We start from the raw sequence: 20,054 nt of genomic DNA, 5'->3' as shown, positions 1-20,054 counted from the left end.
GATACCAAAATCCGAGGATGCTTATATTCCTTATATAAAATGGCACAGTATTTGCATATACACACCCTTCCATATATTAATACTTCAAATTATCTCTAGATTGCTCATAATACCCAATACAATGTAAATGTGTGTAAATAGTTGTAAATACAATGTAAATGCTATGTAAATAGTTACCAGCACTTGGCAAATTTCAATTTTGCTTTTTGGAACTTTCTGAAATTTTTTTTCAAATATTTTCGATCAGAATTTGGTGGAATTTGCAAATGTGAATGCAGGGATATGGAGAGCTGACTGTACTATGCAGAAACAATTTCCCTTCTCTTCTAGGTTTTTTGACTGGTCTAGTAACTAAAGTGACATAGAAAAGGTTAACAGGAGAAAAGCTGATTTAATTTCATACATACAGGATCCCCAAAGATATGAGGCTAGGCGGCAAATTGAGGTTTATGCCATCCCGAGCTCAGGAATGGGATAGGGGCCTGAGGCTTCAAAGGGGAGGTGGGTAATTCACAGGAGGATAAGAAGAGGAGGAGTTTGGTAATTAGAAATTTGCCCTGCCATGCAGATAGGTCTTTCAGATAGAAAAGTTACATCTGGTAATAGTTTTTTGTTGTTATTTTTGTTGTTTTATTTGTTTGTTTGTTTTTTCTGGTATAGGCTCCCTATCAAAACTCTTTTGGGTAGTTATGGGAGAGGTAAAAAAATTTTTTTCCTGAGTCAGCTGGGTCTTGATTGTCTTCAGCTCAAAATAATTCACATGCCAAAAAGGCATATTTTGGGGTGGCATATTCTGCTTCCTTTCAACATCTAACTTTAGAGAGATTACATTTTTTCTCTTTTAATAGACATGGTGCTATCTTTTCATGCTAACAGGAAGACTACCCATCATGTGATATCTTAACTCCAGAATCTACAGACTAAATATAAACAATCACTGGCTGATTCTCCAGTCAAGGAGCAACTTCTAATCCTGTTTTCTCTATTTCTTGTTTGGAACTTTAAATCTCCTTTTTCATGCTTATTTACTAGTCTTTCATATTTTTCTTCTATTAATCTCTGTTTTATTGACTCAGGAATATTCACTTATATTTTTTCTACTTTTACTTTCTTCATTTGTATCTAATTTTTTATTTATCCCCATCCTTTGAATGTTGAATGATGTGTGATTTTTTTAATTAGTTATCTATTTTATACATATTAGTGTATATATGTCAATCCCAGTCTCCCAGTTTATCCCACCACCACCCCTCCCACAAAGTGCAATATTTTTAATGAAAAGTTCTTGATTTTAATATAGTCACAGTTGTCATCTTTGTCTTTATAGTTGGATTTTCCCCTTTTAATGAAAAGTTCTTTTCTACCTTTAGTTCCTAAAGATACGCTTCACTGGTATCCTTTAAATGTTTTTACTTTGTCTCCTCCTTGGAAACACTTCAAGGTCAATTCAGTACAATTCAATCCAGATGACCACATTAAAAAAAAATCTGCTGAGGGCATACTACAGGGGAGAGGCTAAGCAGCATTAAGCAGTGGGATTTCAAAATGAAGGTTTGAAACCATATACAAGCCCCTGTGCTCTTGTCCTTTGAGGTTAAAGGCTTTTTGCTTTAGCATCCCAGGCCTCCTCTGAGTCTCAAAATGTTGACTCAAGAGTTAACGATTAGGAACTGTGAAGACATAGACACAAAGAATAGCTGTTGGTCCAGGAAACTAGTAACAATTTAGACTATAAACCAGCCATATAGCAGAGTCACTGAACTCCCAGCTCCCTGAAAGATAGATGTAAAGGTCGGACACACATTACTAACTTTCTACAGGAAGCAGACGCCCACCAGATGAAAACTGCTGACCACAAGCATGGAGACCCCAGACTGGCTGAACCCAGAAGTTGCGTGGTGCTCAAAATTTCACCTTGATGCCAACCAATCTGAGAATTGTGCACAAGCTCATCACACACCCTGGAGCCCCTCCCTCACACTGCCTTTAAAAGCCTGTGCCTTTTAAAACCATATTAAGATGGTTTTTTAAGGGCACTTGTCCACCATCTTCTTGGTTAACTGGATTTCTCTTTTTTCTTCTTTGCTGTTGTTGTTTAGTTTTCTCAAATAAAGTCACTCTTCTTGTCTCAACACCTCGTCACTCAATTTATTGGCCTGTCCTGTGGGGAGTAGCTGATCCTGCATTCTTCTCATGAAGACATCAGGCTCCCTCTTTGAGAATTCAGGCCTGACTTTTCAAAGGTGATAGTAAGATAGTAAAGAAGCTGGGGGGAAGGGGGTGGGGTTTGCAGGAAAGAGAACCAGACTCTATGGAAATTTGGGGAGCAGGACCAGCTACATAATTTACAGGACCCAGTGAATAATGAAAATGAGGGCCCTTTGTTCAAAAATCAGGAAGAAAGTGCTGTTAAAATCATGAAAATATACCCATATGAGTCTGGGTTAAGGGCTCACGCCCACCAAAACTCCCATCCAACTTAGCCTGGCACTGTCAGGCTGCCAGCCTGGGGCAGGGACAACAGGCACTGTGCCACACCTGAGAGGCACCAGAGTTATGCTGCTTAACCACCTCTTCCCTAGACCTCCCAGGGGGCTTCCTGCTGAGGCAGGTGGGGGAGGGGGGTGGGGAAGGATAGTAGGGCAGGTTGCCAGCTGAAGGGTACATTGGCCACTGAAAACTCATCTCTGGGTGGCGGGACCTGTGAGAGCCAAGGCTTCAACGAAAGCCCCACAACTGCACATGTTCCATGTCCTATTGGACCTCATGAAACGTGTGTAAAGGTAAAACTATTAAGAATTTCTAGAGAGCAGTTGCAGAGCATTAAACCCCAAGAGCAGGACCCTTCTGAGTGTGGGTTTGGGGGCAGTGAGCTGTGTGACTGCATAGGTCTCAGGCCCATGAATCTGGCCCATTTAGGGAGCATAAATCATATTCAGAATCTTGTGGGAGGGATACTGGCTTGGTCCCTCTGGTGATGAAATATCATCTGCAGCTCCTCTAGCCGCTCCAACCTGTAGCTGAACTGTGACTGCAATATGGGCCTTTCAAATAAGAACTTTAAGCAGATGAATAGAAATTGAAAGATAAATGTGAAGCTAAAGATGAGGCAATAAGGAATGAACAATATAAATGAAATATGTGTGGTATATGCCCTAGAATCCAAAGCTACATAAATGCCCCCCAAAAGGGTGTGACCCTCAAGGACTCAGGTTACTTTGCTGGAATAAGAACATTTGCATTGAGCTTTTGGAGAGATTTACAGAAGGCCACTAATAATGCCAAGGCCTGGACCCCAACCGTACCTCATCGAATTTCCAAACCTTCCTTCCAAGGTTTTCCTGGAAAAGCACTCAGGACTAAAAGTTACTGGCTTACAAGACCATGGGCCAATGATTCTCTTTTTGAAGGTGGTAGTTTTATTCTGTTAATGTAGCTGGGGAGGTTACTGGGGATGAAAATATCTGAGGAAATGATGATTCCATGGCTTCTGTCTCAGGAGATTAAGACAAAGTCTGTGGCTTCTGTAGCAGAGAAAATGAAAAAAAGTAGAATCGGAGCCCTGCAGAATTCAGAGGGGAATTGAGAAGGAAAGAACAGCTCAGAAAAGGAATCAATGAATCATCTCCTGAGGTAGACTTATGCAGCAAAAATCACCCTCTGGATTTTGCATATTGGTGGCTAGGTTCATCTCAAGAAACTCGAGTTCTCTCTGCCCTTGGAAAATGATCATTTCTGGTTTCTAAGGAGATTGGAGTATTGATAACCTGTCTTTGTAAAAATCCACTTAAAAGTTCCACCTCCTCAGTAGCACCTTCGATGTCCAACACTTATTTTAAAAATATATTAGAGCAATCCAAATCATACAGAAGAATGTGGCATATAACCATGAAAATAAAACGGGAGAAGCCTGGTTTTGAATAAGCAGGCAGCAGGTGGCCGTGGACTGAGGTGCGAACAAAGAATCCAGCTAGGGTAGATCACCTTGGGCTTCACGTCTCCCTCAGCTCTGCGAGTGACAATTCTCGGAAGTATTTGCTTTTTCTTCTCTTCCGCTACGTCTTCAGTTTCTCCAGGGGCGCGATCGTACAGGGCCCCCGCCCTGTCCTCGGCCTTGCCATTGAGGGGGAGGAGCCAAGGCGTCCCAACTTCAGAATCCGGGAGTGAGCTGTGGGAGGCGCGGGGGAAAAAAGTCTGAGTTCTAAATTCATCCCTAGAAATCGGTGTAGGAGACCCTAACGGGTTGAATACCAAGTTCCTGAGAAAGGGTTTCAGAGCTTCGGTTTTTGAGTAAATTGCAAAAGTGCAGAAGCCTTAGAGATTTGCTTGTAGGCAGCAATCTTGAGAAGGAAATGTGGGGCCGACTCAGAATGAAAGAAGGAAGTTAGTGGGAAAGGGGAGAGGGAAGAATCGACAGGCTTGAGCGTCTATCAGTCTGTATACAAATTGATAAAGTACAAGAAAAAGCTGAAAAGTGGGAAGCAGAGTGGCGCAGCGGAAGCGTGCTGGGCCCATAACCCAGAGGTCGATGGATCGAAACCATCCTCTGCTAGGGTTCTGTTTTTCCGATGTTGGACCAACACACGTTATTCTCTTCCTCAAACTCCAAGATTCCCACAAGAACACCAGGCAGAAGCAGCTAAATTCAAACACTCATGACAGTCACACTACCTATTTACACTTCTTGTTTTCTTTTGGATCTTAATGGAAATTGAGCTCTGTCAAAAATGTGTCTTTATCAATGTTTATAAAGCTCGCGACATATCGGGAAACAATGCAACATCTTAATTATCGTCTGTGTGCAGTGACTCTGTCACTGCATTTTTGCCTATGCAGACGTGTTAACAAGCCTTGAAAAGGAGCAGGACGCTGCGGTCTTCCCCGCCCCTCCCCATGCCCCGCGCCTGCCTTTTATCCGTAGAAAAGCTAGCCAAAGAATAAGTATAATCAGAGAAGTGAGAAAATGCAGAAGCAAAGGAAAGCAGTCAAAGAGGACAAAATAATAATAGTTTTAGTCATTAAGCAAAGTCAATGCCCTTTAGTTCCTCCTCAAGGGCTACAGGTAATATTCTGAGCCACATCCTGTGAGCTGTCTTGTAGATACTGAAATCCCCTCCAGGTGGAAGAAGTTAGCTACCTGATGACCAGACTGTAGCCACGACCTAAGCTGCCAAAATTCTGAGAACAGACATCAAAGAAATGGGAAAAAATCGGCCTTGGAACTAAAGATTGGCTGTACTCAAAACAATCAAGATGACACTGATCAGACCAACCACGACCAATTTCAAGATGACTGTCAGAGCTAACAGTGCTATTTCTGCATGTAGGGCCCTCCCTCTGCCTATCCACCCCTGAAACCCCCCTTTAAAAGCTCTTGGCCGCTGATTGTCAGTGGGGTCAGTCGGCCTTTGGACAGGAGTCCGCCCTCTCCCCTGGTTGCTGGCCTCCGAAATAAAGCAAACTTCCTTTTTCACCAACCTTGCCTCTCAAGTATTAGAGCAGCGGGCAGCCGGACCCCACTTTCGGTAACAGTCTCATGAACAAATGAAGACCTGCCGTGACAGAGGCAGAGAATGCTGTTCCACCTGCCTGGTCCTTCCTGTCTTTAAAGAGAGTGGAGCTCAAGATAAAATGTGGAGTTGAAAAGTAAAGGAATAGGACAGGGACAAATGTGGCCCTGGCAAGAGGGAGGTTGGAGAGAGGAAGAGAAGAGTAGAGGGGAAAGGAGACTGGGGAGAGGGTGAAGAAAAGGAGTGTGAAGGAAAGGTGCGGAAAGGTGGGCGTGCTGAAAAAGTGAGATGTAAGAAAATTTTGAGGAAGTGGGTTTTCAGGGAGCTCTTTTCCTGGACGGAAGCACCACTTCGAAGTGGGGGTTAGGTTGTTTCTTGCTCTGGTGTTAAAATACCAGGAGACCCCAACTCTGAAAGAAAACACTGGAGGAAACAAAGGGAAATAAACCTCCTCCTTGTGACATAACCTTCATTCTTTACCCAATTTTTGATTTTCCTGAATTTCTTCCCACCTACTGAAGTCATTGCTGGTGAAGGAGCCTGCGCGCCCGCTCTAAAGCCGCCTCTGATGAGTGGGCGCGACCTCAAAGGGCTCTGTCTGCAATCATTAACTGCAGGAATATTCCCTCCCCAACGGATCCCACCCTACTCTCAGCACGACTTTCCCCCTGCAATAAGTGCCACACAGTAATTGTCTGTGCAACGAAGAAATAGTTTGGGGGTTAAATGGAATCTTCAATACACTCAAGCCAGTTGCAGCGCTGGGTCGGGGGTATGCGATCAACGCCCCTGGCAGAAACCAAGTGATTTCCGAAATCATGAGCATCACTAGCGCCCCTCGGTGTTCTTAGTCATTCTGTATAATGAGCTGAGAGAGAGTTACTAGAGCCTGGATAGCTCAGCCGGTAGAGCATCAGACTTTTAATCTGAGGGTCCAGGGTTCAAGTCCCTGTTCAGGCGGAATAAATTTCTTTTCCATTTCACTTAAATTTAGGTAACAGAGCCCATTTAGGAATGCCTCTGAAAGTGGGGAAAACTTAACAGCCAAATCAGGCAAATGCACTGACCTAAAATTGTTTACCTTCTAGTTTTTCATTAATTTTCCTTTCCCAAATATTCACAGAAACACTTCCCCAAGTTTCTAAGAGGAATCGGAAAAGGGCATCATATAAAAATAATAAACCAGTAATAGATTTATTGAGAAGTAAGCCATTTTAAAGTTCCCTTAAAATGATTCATTAATCTGGGAGTGGAGGGGAGCAATTTTGATGGACCTGACTAGATGTGATGGTATTGGGAGTGGGATCTTTGAGAGGTGATTAGGTCATGAGTTAATCCCTCCTAAATAGAAATAGTGCCCTCTCAAAGGAGACCCCAGAGAGTTCTCTCTCCCTTCTGCCATGTGAGGCAACAGTGAGAAGACAGTGGTCCATGAACCAGGAAGCTCTCACCAGACAATCAAAGAACATGAACCATGAAGATTTGCCTTTTAGGCATTTGATGCCTGTCTTTCTTTAGAGAATCTCTTTTGTTTCTTTAGTCTGAACAATAATAACATAAGATTGTATACTCTTCCTCCCCACCTCCCTTCCCTCTCATCACAACCAGTTTTAATCAGTACCTTTACAGCTATTAATGTATACTTTGGTGCAGTTAACTATGTTTATGCATATAACACTTCATCCTTCATTCTTAATTTTAGTGGATTAAATAGTGTCAGCTGGAATTTGTGTCTTTCTAGAACCTCTGAATGTGACCTTACTTGGAAATAAGTTTTTGCAGGTGTAATTCGTTAAATTAAGATGAGGTCATACTGGGTTAGGGTGGGACCTAAATTCAATGACTGGTATTCTTATAAGAAAGGTCACAGACACAGAGAGAAAGAAGAAAGTCATAAGAGGATGGAGGCAAAGATTGGAATGATAGAGCTACAGACAAAAAAAAATAAAGGATTTCTAGGATCCACCAGAAGCTAGGAAAAAGCAAGGAAGGAATTCTTCAGAAAACCTTCAGAAAGAGCATGGCCCTGCCAACATCTTAATTTTGGACTCCTAGTATTCAGAACTGAGAGAGAGTAAATTTCGGTTGTTTTTAAGCCAACCAGTTTGTGATAATTTGTTCTGGCAGCCCTAGAAAACTTACTGTTTTTCTCTCTGTGTAGCACATTCGTTTTAGATATCCAAGTTGTCTCCAATTCTCTGCTGCCTGGAATTGCTACAATGACTCTCCTCTGCAAAGCCACCTATGGAACTGAGCTGGAATTTTACTGAGGACTATTCCTAACAGTGGAATTTCTACTACCAAGAGGCTACACAAAAATAAACATGCATTTAATGTCAACCCTGAAAAATCTAAGACCTAGATTTTAAGACTAAGCCCTTACCTTTATTCCACATAGAAATTCACACATCTATATATGATCTTATCATGACAAAGTGAAACAGAGGAAATACATCTAAATCACACTGGTGTGAAAAAAAGTCCCAGGGGAAGGTGACCCTTGAGGTAAATCTAAAATAAGGAAAAAGCTTGAGGTGAAGAAGAAAGGAAGCTATTTGGAGCAGAGGAAGATTTTTGTTTGTTTGTTTGTTTGCTTTAAAGTTTAATGCCTATTAACGAACATTTCTTTGCTATTAATGATAAAACTATAGCAATGTTGCAATACTTTGTGGGGCCGTCTTCAGATTTAGATAAGTGGGGAATTCCTTTTTATAGATTCTTATAACAGATTCTTATTGTAAAGATTGGTGAAACTCCCAGGAATTCACTGCCCAGAAAGAGTTCAGGACACAAGGCATAAATGTCTCTTCAGTTGAGACTCTTTTGAATCAACGGTTACATCTTCCTCGTTAGCACAGTGGTGAGTATCCCTTTCTGTCACACAGGAGGCCAGGGTTCAATTACCCTGCCGAGAGGCGATGTTCCCAGTCTTTAACTGCACAGAAAGGGAATCTTGCTGCTTTGTTTCTCTCTTTTTGTTGTTTTGTTTTATGTCGAATTCCTGCGTGTTGGTTTATCAATGCGTCCACCAAGCAAGCAAAGGCCTACAGATGGAAATCCACAGCTGCCTTCTCTCTGGAAGAAGTTACCCTCAGTGCGGAAGTTCAAAATGTGCCCATTTGGCTCTGGAAATATTCCAGGATCTTGCAGTGGGAATTTTCATTTGTTGACTGAGGTGATGGAGATGTTGCTTGTGCAGGAACCGCCCTTGGAAATCTCTCAATGCTCCCCAAATTTTGATGCACATTAGATTAACCTGGGTGTTTTTAAAATGTCTGGGGGTGGGAGCCAGGCTTCAGTAGGTTTTTAAAATCCCCACCTAGGTGATTTCAATATGCCTCAAAGTTTGGGAGCCGCTGGCCATTTCTCTGTCATTAGTTACTCTGACAATGTTACTAACATATTTAATTTTTTATTGTATTTAATATAAAATTTAAACTATTTGTAAAGCATTATAAAAAAACAAACCCACTAGTGATCTAACATAGATGATATTGTTATATTGTTGTTGCCCATTATGTAGCAACAACAGAAGTAACTTTGTGTTTCTCCTCCAAATCATGTAGTCACCACAGAGTGTCAACGTGTGCAGCGGGGATAGTATGTTTCAATTCATGTAAAAATATGGACATTTGAGCTGACATTTGAGCTTTCATAACTCTAATTTGCTAAAGTAGTTTAATTTTAATATGTAAAAATAGAAACCTATTGTGTTGGTTAAAAAAAAAAAGCCTGATAATGTTGTCATTATTAGGTGCTAGCTAACATAAGTTATACAGTACACCTAAACATATACAGTGTGCTGGTTTCTTTTATACTTGGATGTTTTGAAATTTGGACATATACAACCTGTAAAAATTGCTGAACTTGTAGTTTAAAATTTCAAAGTCTAGTGATTCTTGATGTTTATACAATTACATTTACTAATATACTTAACTGTAAAATTCTTATTTGGAAATAATTTCAAACTTACAAGAGGTTGCAAAAATAAAAATACCAGAGGGAACACCCTTTACCAAGATTCACTTTTTCTTAATATTTTACCCCATTTGTTTTTATTATTTTCTCTATGTATATCATATTTTTCTGAGTCATTTAAAGTACATTACATAAACCTTCCCCCTTTTCTCCAAAATACATCAATGTGCGTTGCCTAAAAAAGAAGAAAATACACAGAAACCAGCGCCTGAACAGGGACTTGAACCCTGGACCCTCAGATTAAAAGTCTGATGCTCTACCAACTGAGCTATCCAGGCCCTTGTCCTATGCTTTAATTCGTGCTATAAATAATCAAATTCCATTAGCCCAGGAAGAGCTGGAGTAATCCATGGCTTCAGAAAAACCAGGGTCTTCCAAGTGTGGCTCGACCACTTGAGTCATTTACTCACCAAGCAGACCATTTAACCTCTGCACTGTACGTTCAAGTACACTTTTTAATTGCTGGGAGAATGAAGATTATTCCTAGAGTCAATTATTGCCAAAGGGGATTCACAGATCTGGGCAGAAGGACCCTTGGAGACCATATTTACTTCTCAGATATGTTTGAAAAGAAGATGCACAGGCTCCCTCACCAACCTGTGGGGGAACCCGGAGGAGATGACCATTTTTAGGAATGACTGGAGTAACTGAGGAGAATCTTCCAAAGAATGAAAAGATGGGGAGAAATGAGGTTCATAACCTGGACCTAATGCAGGAGAATCAAATCTGGTTGTACCCTTTGGTATTTTCCCCTCAGTTTCACAAATGGGATGTCTGGGTTCTGCAGGGCTAGGGAGAAAAACTCCAAGACGTCCTCTAATTTTCTCCTCCACATTTTATCTAGAGGCCCACTCCTCCAAAGACAGGAATGACTTGGCAGTTAAGGAAATAGTGCTCTTGTTTCATTCAGTGTTTATTGGTTCATGAGACAGTTTTTGAGCACCCGAAGAGAGATCACGGGGACAAACATCCCAAAGCATAGGTGGCAGAAGAGGAAGATAGGAAGTGCTTAGTTTCATGAGGACTGCCTAACCCAGGACTACTGATTTTTGAATCAGTAATCCTTCTATTATTTAAGGCATTATTTATTGTGTTTTCTATACATGAAGCCAAATGCAATCTTGACCAAATATGAAGAAAATAATGCATAAAACTCATATATTACCTATAATACTAACCATTATGAAATAATGTGTGTGAAAATGTCATTTTATTATATAAGTTACACACAGAATTTCAGAAATTAAATATAATGTGACAATTATATACCTGGGGAATAACATTTAGATATTACTAAATATGGATCAGAGGTCATTTTGACTCGACCAAAAAAATACAAACCATCACACCTGCAGAATATTTTTTCCCCCAATGTCCAAGTAATGTATAAAATAAACATCCTCTCTATATCTCTGAGCTTCATGAAATTTTAGGTACTTTTTCTGACTCTCAAGGTCATTGATAAGATAAAAATCAGACGATGAAGAAAGAATAGGATGAGAGCTCCGGTGAGGCCTAGGGATGGAGGAGTGGGCAGGAAGGGATGATAATCTTGATTTGGGAAAGGATGGAGACAGGTTAAGCAATGAGATTACATGTTGCACAATTTCTCTGCCAGATAGATAGGTTTCTTTGCCTTTACTCAAAAACGTCGGGCCTCATCCCATTTTGTCAACTTTGCCCTTGCTATTCCCTCTACCTGGAAATATCTACCCCAGATATTCACATGAGTCAGTCCTTTTATTCATTCAGGTCTTTGTGTAACTGCCACCTTCTCAATGAGACCGTCAGTAATAACACTATTTAACAATGTCAAAAATCTCCCTCACATCCTGTATCTCTTCCTTGCTTAATGTTTCTTTATGGCTTTTACCACCATCTAGCTTTCTGTATATATTAATTATGAGACAGGGAAAAGCAGTCCTGGACATCCAGGAGCTGACCTGGTATTTACAGCTATGTCTTGATGTTTTCTTGTTGAATATAAACAATTTCCCAGAACATCAATATCAGACAAGAACTCTCTAGTAAATTAAGACAGAAACAAGACAACTCCATAATAGTGCCTAACACAAATGAAAACATGAACATTGTCCAAGCCACAGAATACCAAACATTTCCCTCTCCCACTTCATATAAACGACTGCTGCTTCTTTACTAATTCCAGCTCTATTTTTACTCTAGTTTGCCCTCCCTTTAGATAAGATTTAAGATATCCAACCATAGAATTACCCCCACCTCCTGACGGTATACAAACCACTGCAAAGCCATACTTCCTTAAACCCTCCCCCAAATCACCTAACCAAAGCCCAAATCCTATAATCAGTTCTTTCTAACACTCTTTGACTGAGACACTCCACTGTTTCCCTGGTGTGCATTCTCTCTTGCTGCAATAGTTAGTAAAACCAACTTTTTCAGTTGCAGGTGTGTCACTGGCAGACTTTGGCAAGAGTGTGTTTTGGCACTCATTAGCTTGGGGTACTGTCTGCCCCCAGCCCCCAACTGCTCCGTTTCTGTATCCTCGGACCCAGCTACAGAATCTGAGTATACATTAAATAAATATTGTTAAATAAATAAATAAGTAAGTTGAGTCAGCTTTATCCATAAGAAAGCAAAAAGTCACATTCTTGGGAAGGGAAGGTCAAGAAAGCAGCAAATAATATTTTAGGTGCTCAGTCAGACAAAAAATTACAGACAGGTAAACAACAAAAGTAAAATCAACTCCCCTTTGGCCATTGTCCATATACAAAGTAGACTGCAATAACTGATTTACACTTGGTGTCTGCAACGCTGGGAGCCCTAACCATAGGAAATGGAAGCAAGGACAGTAGGAACTAGCTTGACACAAAATGAAGAATAAACAACAGAGTAAAAACCTCTCACCTTCACCACTGGGGGATGGGGGGCTGGGGTGGAGAGAGAGAGAAACTATTTGTTACTCGGTAAGGGACATCAACCCTTTTAACTCGTGTATCTATTATCCTGTATCACATAATACATCGCATCCCCTTTCCCTAGGCCATTGGGAGGAAATTAATGGGAGAAAAGAAATGAGGGAGACAAAAGCCAGTGAAGAGAAGATATGGAAGGAGAAGTGAAGATTATGGGGAGAAACACTTGAAGAGTGTGCAATATGCCCGCCTCGTACTCTTAGACGGACAGTTCTAATGTTTAAATAGGTTTATTATTTTTTTAAAATAGGTTTATTAAAGGAGAGTTTTAGCCCTTCTCACGGGCTCTCTCCTTGCCTATGTTACTTTTTATTTTATTGTGGGAATGAGAGAGCATGAACACTGCGGGAAGCAGGCTGTAGCGGTCTTCGAAACCAGCGCTAACTCTGTTCTGTGGGCTTTTCTATGATTTGTGAAATTCCCACACCATGGGGACCGTCGTGGGCCGTGGCCTGGCGGGCTTTGGGAGGCAGGCGGCGCGGTGCGGGAGGGGTAAGGGGACGTGTGGTGGGAGCGGCTTATCAATATCCCCGGCTCCCGGGCTCCGGGGCTGACTTAACTTTGTGCCATAGCAACAGCCTCCAGCTTCTATCAAAATTTGTCTTTTTGCCTCTTCCGTTTTGCGATCGGTTCAGAGCTTGTGTTTCACCCCACGTATTCTGGATATAATACGAATTTCATTGGTTGTTAATCACAGCAGCAGATTATACCACACTAAAAAGCGAATACGTCAGGATGGCCGAGTGGTCTAAGGCGCCAGACTCAAGTTTCTACTTCCCGAGCTCGCAGTTTCTGATCGTGATTGGAGGCGTGGTTTCGAATCCCACTTCTGAGATGGGGTTGTTCTGTTCTTATGACGCCCAAATTCTGCAACTTCTGTGAGTAAATCACAACTACCTTCGTAGGAGGCGTTGCCAAATCTTACCCAATATCATCCATATTTCACCCTTCTTAGACCATTGCGATTTAGATGTCTGTTCCCTCATCACCCACGCCTTCCTTCTCTCCTTTCCTTTTCTTTCTTTCAATAAAAATTGCATGTTTATGAATATCTATGGAATAATACTAATATATCAGTATTAAAATGCAGGTCTTAAAATATATTTGAGGTGATGGTTGTAAGTTCCTATATTCAGTATTTTAACTGCTCTGTAAGGATAAATTTTGAATATTCCACAGCTCTCCTGCATGTCCCTCCCTCTCCACTGTCCTCAACTGACTCTTTTTTTCTTCTCCTTCCTCTTTCCTTTCTTGCATACCTTCTCCCATCACGTCTCTTTGCTAGTCTAAGGGTATGGGCTGTGAAATGAAGAGGTTGGTATATTCTATGGCATAAGGTAAGAGAGGTGTGAGAGGCAGGAGGAGTAGAACAGTGATTCTCAACCAGGAGTAATTTTAAAATCAAGTTGTTTTTATAGACAGAAGGAAAGAAAGAGAAAGAAGAAAAGAAAGAAAAAAAAACTTGCCCAGGTCCCATTGCCGCTAAGGGTGGCTCTACCTAACAGAACCTAAATTATTTGTTAAATATATGTTTTATTACTTTGATTTTTTGTGTATGGTAAATCCAGCAATTCAGATGTTGAATCTTCTTTACTTTTCTTTTTACATATCATTTTCTACCTAATCCTTTTTGTTTGTTTTTGTTGTTCTCTTCTGATATCCTCTATATTGTTTGCTGTTTTTCTCATTGTCAATTCTCTTTTGTGCTTGTGCCATATATATATATATATATATATATATATATATATATATATATATATATATATATATATATATAGTGTGTGTGTGTGTGTTTGTGTGTGTGTGTGTGTCTCTTCACCCTACTGCATGCTGATATAGCCCTTGGACCTGGCCTGTATGGGTTTTCAAGCTCTTTGGTTTCCAGCTGGTTTAGGTCAGTGGGAGTCCCAGGAGGAGATATGAGTGGCAGGTATTTACTTCTTGTCTCTCTCCCTGCAGGTCACCAGATGAGCTGCATTCCTTGACTGGAGGCCACATCTCAAGGTAGCCCTCTCTACAAGGCTCTCTTCTTCTGAGTTCAAATAATTACACTCTCTCCATGCCTCCTCAGGTATAGGAGTAATAATACCCCTACTATTACTTGTGCTGGAGAACTACACTCTCTCTGGTGGTTTTTCTCTAATTGTATACATCTTTATAAATAGTCCTTATATTAAAAATAAAAATGAGTGCTTTCTGAATGTCTCAGTATAAATTCCTCTAGCATGCGTATGCTTTAAAAGGTTCAATATTACTAGAAGTCTTATTGTGAAATACGTAAGTCTTCTGTCCCCTAATTCCTCAAATTATCTTGTCTAGATGCCACCAAAATTAACATTTTAACTGTTTACTTCTTGGATTTACAGATCTCTATTTTCCTAAATAATATGTATAACTGCTATTATTGATTAATCAATTAAGATATTATCCACTTACTTTCCATCATGTTAATTAGTTAACTGTTTTACACCACCATCACCCACTACTCCTTATCCTTCCAAAATAATTATGTTTCAGCTTTTGTTTAATTCAACATTTATTGTTTATGTCATTTTCCTATGAAAGTATTATACACAGCATTGTTGTGCGCTATGATTGTGTTTCCATTCTTTACTGGATGCTAATAATTGCTTAAAAAGGCAAACTTTAAAAAGAAAAACTTTAATGTGCCTAAGTTCCTTCGCATCTATTGGTAATTGCTAACTCTTCCTTAACTGCCAAATAGCTTTTAGTAGAGCTTTCCACAAGATCAATCAAATCAGGTAATATATCAGTTCAAATATTTTTCTTGAAGCTATTTTTCCAGTTGACCTCTACTTGCTTGCAGTCTGAACTGGTTGCTCTGTGGACCTGCTGCACAGCTGTCATCTGAATCTTCTCTTTGCTCACCTGTTTATAATCTATTTTTTGTTCGTTTAATTGCTCTACTGTTTTAGTGGAGAGTGTTCTCAAGGGTTTTTTGTTTTTATTTTTTTAGGTTATAAAAATAACTCAAAGTTTGAGGTAATGGTGAAGAGAGCCTTCAATATGCTTATCTGTTATGTTAGACTTTCCCAACTTACATCGATTGCCCCATACATAGATTCTTAGTATTTTTACCTTTCATTTTTGAAAGTCTGTTTTTTTCAGTCCTGCCAACAGGGTAAAGCCCTAACTGGCAGAGATCTGAGAGTAAGGTAAAGAAAAAGAGCTAGGCATTTCGGCCTTCAGCATTCCTATACACCAAAATGCTTAACCTCTCCTGTTCTCACTATGGTACTCAGATCCTCATCTGTAACAGTCTACCCCTATTCTTTATTTTCTTTGAAGAATAAATTTCCAGATTTTTTCCTGGGTGGTGGAAGGCCAGTCAGTATGTATAAGTGCAGAGAATTTAGGAATCTAATTACTTCTCAAATTTTAGACAATCTGCTTTAAGTTTCCCTTTAGCCTCCAGTACATAGTGCTCTCAGTTCCAGAGCTTTTTGAAGACTCTTTGGTATAAATCAGGTTGTTTCTGTGAAGTCTATTACTATTTGTCCACCTGTTTTTTGGCTTTAATGTTTCTTGCTTTTCACTTCTTTTGTGTTCTTCCCATAGTTGTGCTTTAAAAAATCTTTTTACTATAGTATCAGTGAGTTTTCGGAGGACATACAATAAAATATGTAATTTCTATCTCAATAATATCTTAATTTAATATGGATAATGTTTTTTATAGAAACTCTTTGGAGTTTCTATATCTTTGGACCCAGAAAATGACCCATGCACACATCCGTTTCTACTTCTGCCTTATTACTTCATTCTTATTAGTAACAATACAATCTGTCTATCCACTGACCCAATTTTGGGTGCTTAAAAGTTCTTATTCAGAAGCCCTGGGCTCTAGTAACAGCTCTACTTACAATATGTAGACACTCCAAGGAATGAGAATGACACTTTCAACTTCGAGAGTGACAGAATCTACTTTTCCTCCCATAGGATTTCAAGTATAATTTAAGCCCCAACAATTCTCCCTGATATCTGGCTTTCTGATTCTTTCTCTTCTCCTGCTATCATGTATATACACACAAAAGATGGGTAGGATATATAATTTTTTCATCAAATCACTGTTGACACACGTGGGAATGCTTATGAAGAAGCTCCTCAATTGTAAACACCAGAAAGTAGAAATATCGGCAGTGCGAAATGTAGGGACCTGGTAATCGCTGACTGTGGAGAAAACGTTCAATTCATACAGGAATGGACCGACTATTGGCAAGGGCATCCACTTGGTGACAAAACATCCTCGACTCTGGCGGGACTCGAACCCGCAACCTTTGAATGCCTTAGCTTCTATTCTAGAAGTCCAATGCGCTATCCATTGCGCCACAGAGCCCGACAACATATCGGTCCTGGCTGGCTACCAAAGACTGTTGATTATTTATTTGCCTATCAATAAATACAATTAGTGGAGATTTAATCTGTTCCAGTCACCGTGAAAGTTCAAGAAACACAAAAACAAATAAGACAGTGCAAGGGACACGCAATGCCCAACATGGGGGGATTTCTGAGCCTTTCAGTGACTAATGTCATTCGTTGCCATGAAATAAGAATAGTTTGTCCAGTTTCATTTGGCCTCTCCAAGTCCACTCTCGGGACGGTTGGCTTCGCAGAAATGGAATTTGAGGAACTTCCAGCAAATGACGTTGGGAGATATTGTAAATATGTCGCCAGCCCCACCACTCCCTTTCCTCTAACTCCAGTCTGGAGTTCTCTCTTTCGATCTGGGGGCCCTTCTTGTTCGTACTTGTGTTCTTTTTGAAAAAGATGAGTTCGTATGTTGTTTTGCCAATGGGCTCACGGAGCAACGCAATCCCAAAGGAGAGGACTACCGTTTTTAAATGCGTCCAGGGAGCTTTGGAAAGATCGCAGGTTTTCTAACTCGGGAATTTTCTTTTGGTGATTCTTTGCGCTGAGATCAAAAGACGCCTTTTTATTCGCTGCCGCTTTTCTGTGAGACCGTATGGTCCAGTCGCCCTGGCTCATTTAGCGACCGTCGGTCACGTGGGTTGATGTCTTTGAGGACAGAAAGGGATGAATTACAGATGAGGTCATTAAGGGTGAAACTCAAGTGCGGGAGAGTCCAAGGTTTGTTGACCCGGAGCAGGCGAGTGGTTGTGATCTGAGAAACTGGAGGAGGGTTGTGGAAGGAAGAGAAGAAAGCTCAGGCCATTTCATTTCAGAAATGAAAATAATTAATTCTGAAAATTACAAGACAAAATGCGATCTCTGAACAGACTGTCTGCAAAAACGCAAAGCAGAAGAAGGACGTGTTAGACCAGAGCTGAAATTTGAGTTGAGTGAAAAAGTTCTTGCAGCCCTAGAGCCTAGGAGCCTGGGTATTGAGAGCCTGTGCGTTCACACCCGCAGCCCACTCCCGCATCCTCTCCTCCGGGCCGTGGTTGCTCTCCCAATGCTCGGCTTCTTCCCAGGACCACGCCGCGCATCATTCCCTTAGCTCCTCAGCTCCTTCCGGCAGCCTAAGGACTGGGGAGGTGGGAGGTAGATCTGGTCAAGCTTCCTTGACCACAGAGTTTATACTCCAGCCTCTTGTCTTTGAGGACGTGTCGGTTCAAGTCCAAGTTTCGGGAACTGAGGAGACGCGGGCCGGAGCTGAGTGTAACCTCCAGGCAGCCTCAGACTTGGAAATGCTAGTGGGAGAAGGACCTGGAATGAACGGCACTCGAAAGAATCGGGGTCATCTGCGTTTGCTTTCACAGCTAACCGGTAACTGACTTGGATAACAGTAAACTGGGTTGCCCTTCCCCTGGCCCAACGGACTATTCGAAGTCTCACGTTGGGGGAATGCTGGCTGAGAGTCGGTGGGGAGCTGACCAGCTCCCTTCCTTACTGAAAAGGACGGCTCGGGGACGGTCTCCAACCCGGTCAGAAAAATTTCACTTCTCTGCTCCTTAGTGAAGCACGCGAGAACGTACCGAAAAGGGAAGTCCGCGGCCACAGAAGAAAAGGCACAATCCCAGAGAGCAAGTTTTCCAAAGAGCCGGCCTTAGCTACATTCTGTCGCGCACAGAGCTCAAAGGACAGGTAGAAACATGTAAATAAAGCTATACAAAATTCAGTTTTATTATAAATAGGGTTGATTCTGGGTTTAGAGATTATGTGGTTCATGAGAGGAGGATTTTGAGTCAGCTTCCTGTTACTGGGTATGGCAGGGACAGTTAATTTAGACTCCCAATCCCCATTCTGGGAATCGGCTAGGACACAAACAAGTAAATACCAACACATTTTCAGATTACAAGGGAAAAGTTTTCTCAAGTCCATATCTCCCAAACTCTCATTCATAGTTAAATTTCACCAGCTTCTCTTTTCCTCTGGTGTAACATGAGTAATTATTCCCTTCTTTATAATCTCACAAGATGTAATTTGTTCCTGAAACTATGGAAATACACTTACCAAATACAGTCATTTCAGCTAATTTTAAGCTTGATAACACTTGAATCAGTGATTCGTTTTGTAAAACACTGTTCTAGGGAATTAATATTAACTGAAGAAAAACACTTGGTGCACAAACACAATGATGGTATTTTTAAAAAATTGATAACAGTAGCACAGCAGAAATTACATAGCTGTCCAACAAAGGGGAATATTTCATTAATTCCTACTTCATCTGAATAATGGAACATTATAAAGCCACTAAAATATCATTTAGAAAGCTCCTGAAAAAATATTGATATAATATTCAATTAAATTGACATTTGGGAGCTGACCTGGTACTATCAGCTAGGACTTGATGTTCTTTTGTTGAACAGAAACAATTTCACAGAACACCAATGTCAGACAAGGCCATTCTATGACCATGGTTGATCAAGACAAAATTAAGATCACTTTGTAATCATGTCTGAACATGAACACAAACATGAAACACACATACACACACACACACACACACACACACTTGCACAAAAGCATTGTTCAAGCCACAAAAATGACCCCAAACCTCCTTATCTTGGTAAATACACATGCCAGAAAATGACTATGGTTTTCTGCCAATCATAGTTTTAGCATTGCTCTATTCTTCCTTCCTTCAGGATAGGATTTTAAATCCTAATCCTAAATTTAAACTATTTAATCACAGAATCACCCCTTACTTCCAGACAGCGTTTAATCTAAAACAAAGTCCTGATTCTTTAACTCTTTTCCCAAATCGCCCAACACAAGACTAAATTCTTTAAGTACTTTTTAGTACTCTTTTACTAGGATGTACCCATACTTCCCCACTGTGCTCTCAATTGCTACAAGGAGTCCTATGCCCAACTTGTTCAACTGCATATGTATTCCTGGTGGTTTCTATCTGGAAGATATTGGCACAATTCATATCCTGTATGACTTCAACTATCCACATTTTTCTGCATTCAAAATACTGAGGGAGAGATAAACCAAAGTGCTGCTGTTGCTGGTTTCTCTCCCCCCACCACCCCCAGTGTGTTAGTCATCATTATCCAAGTTTTCTCAAGAAGGAGAAATTTATTTTACTTGGCACAAGAAAGATGAATTCTCTAAACGTAGACTCAAGGACTTTGAGGTTACTGAATGTTACCTCATAGTCTTTGGTTTGAGCAACTGTCTTTTTCAATGC

General features: G+C 40.7%; 4 non-coding genes across 4 annotated transcripts; 2 read left to right on the top strand and 2 right to left on the bottom strand.

Annotated features, from left to right (window-relative positions):
- Positions 1 to 4,480: 4,480 nt before the first annotated feature.
- Positions 4,481 to 4,552, top strand: TRNAM-CAU (transfer RNA methionine (anticodon CAU)). The gene has a single exon. It is a non-coding gene; the product is annotated as a tRNA-Met (tRNA).
- A 1,845-nt stretch (positions 4,553 to 6,397) lies between these two features.
- TRNAK-UUU (transfer RNA lysine (anticodon UUU)) lies at positions 6,398 to 6,470 on the top strand. The gene has a single exon. It is a non-coding gene; the product is annotated as a tRNA-Lys (tRNA).
- A 3,223-nt stretch (positions 6,471 to 9,693) lies between these two features.
- TRNAK-UUU (transfer RNA lysine (anticodon UUU)) lies at positions 9,694 to 9,766 on the bottom strand. The gene has a single exon. It is a non-coding gene; the product is annotated as a tRNA-Lys (tRNA).
- A 6,938-nt stretch (positions 9,767 to 16,704) lies between these two features.
- TRNAR-UCU (transfer RNA arginine (anticodon UCU)) lies at positions 16,705 to 16,793 on the bottom strand. The gene is given in 2 exon segments: positions 16,705 to 16,740; positions 16,757 to 16,793. It is a non-coding gene; the product is annotated as a tRNA-Arg (tRNA).
- Positions 16,794 to 20,054: the final 3,261 nt, after the last annotated feature.

Source organism: Mesoplodon densirostris, chromosome 10 (genome assembly GCF_025265405.1).
Source record: "Mesoplodon densirostris isolate mMesDen1 chromosome 10, mMesDen1 primary haplotype, whole genome shotgun sequence".
In the NCBI taxonomy this organism is placed as follows: Eukaryota; Metazoa; Chordata; class Mammalia; order Artiodactyla; family Ziphiidae; genus Mesoplodon; species Mesoplodon densirostris.
The sequence above is the reverse complement of the archived record's forward strand: the minus strand, read 5'-3'. Positions and strand labels throughout refer to the sequence as shown.